This window comes from Rhea americana, unplaced genomic scaffold, assembly GCF_003343005.1.
Source record: "Rhea americana isolate MKP2758 unplaced genomic scaffold, rheAme1 scaffold_28, whole genome shotgun sequence".
NCBI lineage: Eukaryota > Metazoa > Chordata > Aves > Rheiformes > Rheidae > Rhea > Rhea americana.
This window is the reverse complement of record NW_028186401.1, coordinates 4291557-4299118: the sequence shown is the minus strand read 5'-3', so window position 1 is coordinate 4299118 and position 7562 is coordinate 4291557.

Genomic DNA, 7562 nt, shown 5'->3' with positions numbered 1-7562 from the left:
TAAATGCTTCAGCACTTTTCTTTGCTTTCAAGGCCAGAAGGTTGTATGTAAAACACTCCAAAATTCATAGYTAAAAATCCAAGGCTTTTTTAAAACAGTGATGCTTCTGAACCGGAGAGTAACCTGTTGTGAACAGATAATATGATCAGTCTGAAACCCTAGTTGTTTGCTCTACTGAGGAACCTTTGAAACTAAAGGTGTAAAGAAAAGAAATCAAGCTGCCTTTGAAGACCAGATAGAGAAAGATACAACTGAAATAGATACTGAGATAGATATCTACCYGCCCTCTATAAATATTGGTTTTAAAATTGAATTTAACAAGGTGTAATGTGGTCTAATGGTAATAGATATTATTGAAATTGCAATGATTGATTTGTCATGTGTTTTGGTGCTGAGCACATCCTAGAAAGGAAGTTAGTAGGACTCATCTTCAAATATGGTGTCTGTAAGGAGGGATATGACACAACTGAGGGAGGTAGAGGTTGGGAAAGGGTCGGGGGAGAAAGGCTCTTGTTTCATATGATGTACACGCGAGTCATTAAAAATACAGTTAGCTATACCCTGGAATATTTCCCTTGCGAGGGATAGAAATACAATCCTTTTGAAACAGCTAAAGGTTTCACTGTTTTGATGGAGGTATTTTCTCCAAGCAGAAGTGACACAGCTCTTCACTGGTACAGCCAGTTCTGTCAAAATCAGTACTATTTCTGTATCTGGGAAGTGAAGGTCATGTACATCAGGGGAAGGACAGGACTAGGGCCTGGAGCAGGAGACTGCCACTTGAGAAATCRCCCACAAGACAACCATGGCTTTGAAAATATTCCCATCTAGCTTTTTTTGCTCCCTTGGTGCGTTTCTACTGAGAGATGGGACAGAAGCAGGACCATGAGAGAGGGCTGGGAAAGAACGGAGGCTTCGGATAAAGGGGGTGAGGCAGGATAGGAAAATCATCTTGGTATTGAGAACYAGCAAAACAACTGCATAGCATTGCATTTGCACATGTAAGTCAAAAGAGAGGGAGGTGAGGGGGAGAGCTGGTTTGGGGGATCAGGGGCAAAAATACCAGTAGGGAAGAGTGAGCTGCAGGAATAAAGATACTAACCACATGTGCTCAGAGTTGTATATGCTGCTGAGTTTCAGGAGTGTGGTGGGCTTTTTSATCTTTTTTTGTTTGTTTTAGATCACTTGTAGGTTATAAACATAAAAATATGGCACTTTGGACTCAACTGAATGTGACTGTTGGTGAATGCTCATTTCTAACATTTTTCACCAGGGCGAGTGTTGATTTCATTTCTCACACTAGACTAGTCACTTCACCAAACTGCAATCAAATACTTAATGGACTGGTCATACTGGCTTGGGGGGACTCATAGTTCATTTGTAGTCTATCATATGGTGACCTTTATGACTTGGATAGTCTTAAAGAGTTTCTAACTTTAYATTAGCTTTTATTATGATTATTTTTGGCATTAGGCAATGGAATAGTTGAAGGAGCAGTAAAGTAAATTTCCCCAGTAGAGTGGAATTTGTCTCCTCCAGACAAATGTAGTGATTCATTGTGCAATTTAATTTTTTTCTTAAGGACTAGGACAAAAAATGGCTGGATATGCTGCTGAGTTGTGGTAAATGCTCGTTTTCTGGTGAAGTGCTCAGGATAGACACATCAAGGCTGGAATTCCTCATTTTAATGCCTCTCACAGCTTTCCTGCATGTGCCTTCCTCTAGAAAAGCGCAGAGCAAAGAGCTTTTCCTCAAAATGAGGGATGAGCCAGTGACATCCTGAAGTTTTATATAGGCTACATGTTTGTAACCTAAACATAGGAGATGCTCAAATACTATAGCAACATACAGCCATTAAAAACCACCAGGAGAGTCTGGCCTGCAGGGAGCTTGCAATCTAAGATACCGAGCTATAAACTAGAAGATCTCTGCTCTTGTGAGGAGCCCTAACAGGACAGACTGCTGCTTCTTCTTCTTTTTTTTTTTTTTTTTTTTTTTTTTTTTAAATCAAGACTAGTCTTAATGGACTGCCTCCCTCTTCCCATCCCTAAGAAAAAAATTAAAAGGATATTTCTTCTTTTTAATTTTGCTGTTTGCTAATTCCCCAATACTTTTTTGCCCTCTTCCCACCTTCCAGACTGTCCCTCCTTTCTGCAAATACATGTATTTGCCCCAAAACAATCACTGCAGTGCTATTATGAGATTTCAAAAAGCTAAAGCARGGAGGAAGGTACTGCTTCTCACATTTTACTAAGGACTGACCCCCTCAAATAGCTGTCTCCCACAAGTATGGTGTTAAGCACCTGGGGCACAGGCAAAGAAGCCCTTATCACAGCGAAACCTATCAGTGACTATTCACAGGTGACATCTGAAGTGCAAAGAAAGAGATAGTCTTAACTTGGACATCATTCACTTGTTTTATAAGATTTTTGCCCAAGACTCTAGAGAGGCAWCCTAAATGTGAAGGCTAGTCATTTGCCAGCTTAGTAAGAAGTTGCGATTCATGCTGAACTCTTCCCCTCTGTGAAGGGTTAACATGAGCTTATATGCCACTCAGGCTTCCAGGCTGACCCTCAGTGAAAATTAATAGTGTGCATCTGTTTAATATTCCTTTCCAGTACATTGTCAAATTATTTCATCTATATTTAAATGAATCGGTGCTTTTCATTTTCTTTGTTCCTCTTTTGGTTTTTACTGATCCATTGCTGTTTGCAGTTGTTTTTACTATTATAAAGTCCTTTTGTTCATTGCTTTTATCTTTATTTCATAAGATTCTCATAAAGTTGGAGGTAAAGACATGTGCCATGTTAATGGATCTTTAGTTTTTTCTCTAGCTAAAAAGCTGGACCACAGCTGTACACTTTATGGGTTACATTGCAGACATGCCAGTGTCATCATTTGCAGCTAATCAGAACATTCCAGCTAGGTGCAGATTTCCTATGCACATGTATCAGTATTATTTGTCATGCAAGGCATTAATTTAAAACTGGTGCATCTGTTACAATCATTGGTGCTTGAGATGGAAAAGATCCATAGGGAGGCTTTCAGCTTTCCATTTAGTGCTAAAGTGGAACTGAACTCTATCAGATGTATTATTGTTGTCATTATTATTTAATAGCCTCCTCTGCCTCCCATGTGTGCTAGATGCCTAATGGAACACACATGAACACAGAACTTGTCCCAGATACCTTACCAGCTAAGTGCTGGACCAGAAGTCCAAATGACAATAAAATGTATCGCGAGGCCAGGTCCTCTTGGCATGCTGGGGATGCTATGCAGGGGAGGCAGGTCAGAGTACAGGTGGGCTCAGGTGTTTTGGTTTTGTTCTTCAGGGGTAAATATAACTATACAGCCATGAGGTTTTTTTAGACTGGTGTGATGCTGGAAGGATTTGAGGAGTGCATGTAAGCACAGGCTTGTGAGCGGAAGAAGGGACAGACAGGACAGTGATGAAATGAAAGGGAAATATCTCCCCCTTACAGGTCTCACGAATGCTGGTTTGCTCGTTTGTCTCAGGGCTGCCTTTATCTCAGCAATTCTCATGGCTCTTCCAGCTAGAAGCCTGTCCTTTGACTATCTTTGCAAGAGTTGCACTCCTGACTTCCAAAAAATGAGTGACAGCCAAGGTTGGGATCTGCTGATCTTTAAGGATGTTATTTCTTCACTGTACATTGCAGCATGCAGAACACAGGTTACAGAACTGCAAAGATGCTGAGTTTCCAGGAAAGCCTTATGCCCATTAACCTTGGGCAACACTAGGAGACATTGTTTGTGCTGCCAAGTGACCCCTGCGTCTCGGCAATGGCCACATTCATCACTTGGCTGAGCTTTCCTCAGAAAAACACGTTTTGAACTAGTTCAGATCTTAATGAGTCATCTGTGAAATACCAAACATTTCACATTCTGTATGGAGCATCTGAGTGCCCTAAAAGCCACCATCAGCTGGGGTGGCTGTAAGTATTGTAAATACCTCCTCAGTTTAATGAGTTACCATATGAAGAAAGGCTTGTCTACCAGGTAATGAGTCACAGCTTTGCTGTTGCAGATCAGCTGAGACACTTGATTTACTGCGAGGCCTACCTGTATGAAAACTAATCAGAGAACATCAAGGAGATCCAAACAGAGCCAACCCACCACAATTTAATCTCCCCACAAATAAAATGTGCTTATAAATCAGAGTAAGCATGTAGATGTGTTCCCTTTAATGCTTCAGCTAGGAAGAATGAAACCACAAAAAGCTCAGTTGGATGTGAAAATCATTACAGTTACCCTGGGTAATGTCAGCAGTATTGGACTAATTTGCAATACACAAGGAGCTATAATGGACATTCTGCCCTTACAGCTAACTAATTAGTCAAGATAGAGAAAGCAATTTGACAAAATGTTGATATTTCAGTTGTTTCCATTTTGAAACTTAAAGTGGACATGCTTTTACGTTTTTTCATCGACTTTCTCAGATAAAAACTGGGAAAAAAAGATAAAATCTGATTTTACTGAAAGGGTTTTGCTAGAAAAATCAGGTAAACCATGTACCTTTTGGCAAAAACTTGCATAAATGCTTCAAATTTCACAGATATACATATAGTTATGGGAAAAGCATTCTTTTTACTAAAAGGAACAGTAAGGAAAATACGATATAAAAACATTGATCAGATCTGGTAATAAGCCATTCTGGCAAACTACAGCATTAGTTCATTGATGGGCTATTCAGCTAGAACAAGAAAAGGCATGTTGATAGATTTGAATGATCTCTGTGAAAATCACCTTCTTGAATGATCATTATCATACCTTGTTGTCCTTGGTAAATGGATATCATCTGTACAGGAGAGTAATCAAACTCGATGTTTGAGAGTGTTACCACCAGAGCTTCAGCCCATAACCAGTTGGTCCCACGCCACTGCAATTTATGTAAAGCTTAAGTCAACAAAAATATCAACCTGAAATTCTTATCCTCTTAGCAAATGTACAATTTTGTTGCTCTGTTCTAAACTGTAACTTTTTCATTGACGTAAGATGAAAAAATGAAGATCCTTCTGTTCGTCAATAGTTCTGATACATGTCYGTAAGAGGAAGCTATGCAAGAAAGTGTGTCTATGCATATTGTTTGCTTCTGACTGTCTTGGATGTTGTGCTCCTTTCTGCTTCAATGTGATGTACATGATTGCATTTAGAACAAAAATTCAAAGTAATTTATAAAAATTTATATTCAAAGACTTCTCAGCTTCCACATGCTTGTCTTAAATGATTTAGGAGACATTTATGATTGATTTACAATGAGATTTTTATATTACCCTAGATACATTAAAAAAAAATAGTTGTCTTGCATACAACTGTCCTTCATCCCTAGTTATACAGCCAAACATACCCTTGGTAACTGATTGTTAGGATGGTTTCAGAAAAGAAACTTTGAAAGTCAGAAAAGAAACCAGGATACAAGCATGAAGGTTAATACTAAGTGATACTTGTAAACTGCTGTCATTATTYAAACATCTACTAGGCAGAGCAGAAGAAGAAATGGTTGCTTCATCTTCTAGGACAAGACAAGAACTAAGGGTTTGYAGTAGGAGACACTTCCTTATGACARTTCTGGTTATGGYGGTTGAATGGCATCAAACCACTCTTAGCTCAGGGGAATAGCTCTGAAAATAATGTCTCAAGGCACTTTAACTGAGAATAATTTCTTGAGTAATTCCATAYGGCCTCCCTCAGGAGAACAAGCAGTTTTAAAGGGGGGAGTGAGTCTCCCATGCCCCATCTTACACTACTAACTTGCTAGTCTCAAAAGRAGGTATATTTAAATGAGCTGTGAGAGGTCAGTTATCTTCCAATCCACTTGAACTTGCCACGCTGTTATCCAGTGTGAGATGATGATTAACACTCAAGGCTTCGCTGCTTCGTCATCAACATTAGCAAAATATTCTCCTTGGCTTGTTGACAATCTCTCATGCTTTGCAAGTATAGGAGACAAACTGTGGCTCTTTCTCATGATGACTAACTGCTGAGTGCTCATCTGCACATCATTTAATCTAAACAGAAAACATTTATACCAGAGCTTTCAGGATATTTTCTGTAACCCAATTATTTTGCCTTTAAAATAGCAATGAAAAGTGGAGCAGGAAGGTAACTTTAAWAAGAACCTGTCAGGCTTTTGCTCTCCTTGCTGCTGCTCTTCATTTTGTTCTACTTTCTTTATAATCATTAAGTATTCTAGAATTAGTGTCAGATGAAGCTGTATTTGAGAAGCATTTTGAATAAAAGATTTTGAATAAGATTTGAAGTTGAAGAAATTTTCAAAATCTTCAAGATTTCTTCATAGAGTAGAACTTAGACCTCTCAGGAAGGTTCTTTTCCAGTGCCTAACACAGCACTATGATATCCCACCTGCCAGATGAATGCATCTACTCCGTCAGATGAAAGAGCAGAACAAGTGTCAACACGGTCAGTCACAGCCAATGTGCCTCCAAGGTTGCTCTGAAGACGACATTCCTCAGTCAGTCTTGCAATTATGCCACACTAACAGTGTTTGCTGCACTGCACAAATACCTACCAGAAAGTCATAGCCACAGGGAAGGGTGAGGATGCAAACTAGTAGCTGCTCCTGGTGTAAAGCAGCATAATGGAGAGCATGAAAAGTACAACAGCCCTGGAGAAAATGCTCAGAAATGCCAGGAGATGTGTGGTGAGCAGCTTTGGAAAGAGATAATAATACTTGTGTGTGTTTTGTTTGTTTTTTGGGTGGGTTGGTTTGTTTTTTGGGGTTGTTTTTTAATATGAAGCACAAGAGCATTACATCTCCTGTGAGACCATCTTCTCTTAGCTCCTGTCCTTGCTCTCCTCTGCTGCATCACCAATGAGAATAGGTTCAGTGGGGCCCATTTCTGCTCCAATGCAGCTATACTGAATGATGCACACATTAGCTACCTCAACTGTAAAATATGTCTCAAGGAACTGAGATTACAGTTTCAATGGCAATTGTAGAGAAGTGTCTAATGACATAGACCACCTGCCTTGTCACATCTCACAGAACAGGCTTCCACCAATAGTCCAGCTCTGCTTAACAAAAGTCACACCCTATGCTTCTCCTCCTCCTATCAACACTGAAAATAAGTGAGTTCAGATTTCCTTTTCCAAGTTTGCAYGTTTGCTATTGAAATATAGAGCTGTATTTCAATAAAATTAACCATAAACAGAGGGGGGGGAGTCTACAACAATGAACTAAAATAAAAGATGTTTGGCATGGCGATAGGTCAAGAAARCTCCGTTTGCTGAGGTTGCCCAAAGGTGAATGGTGATACAAGCCCATGGGTGCTTAACAAGGAGACATTCAGCAGACGAAATGTAGTAAGATTGTCTCGGGGAGTTGACTGTTTAAGAACTGTAGTGTCCAGCCTTAGCTATGACAGCACATTGCCTCCCAGCTATGGATGTTCAAATGTTTATAGAATCTGTCAAGGTGAGTATGTGCAAGAAAACCGAAACAAATTGTGCGTGGGAGGGAAGATGCTAACGCTTGCAGTAATTGAGGAAGTAGCTGAGCGTTGTGTTGCTAAAACTATCAGCCC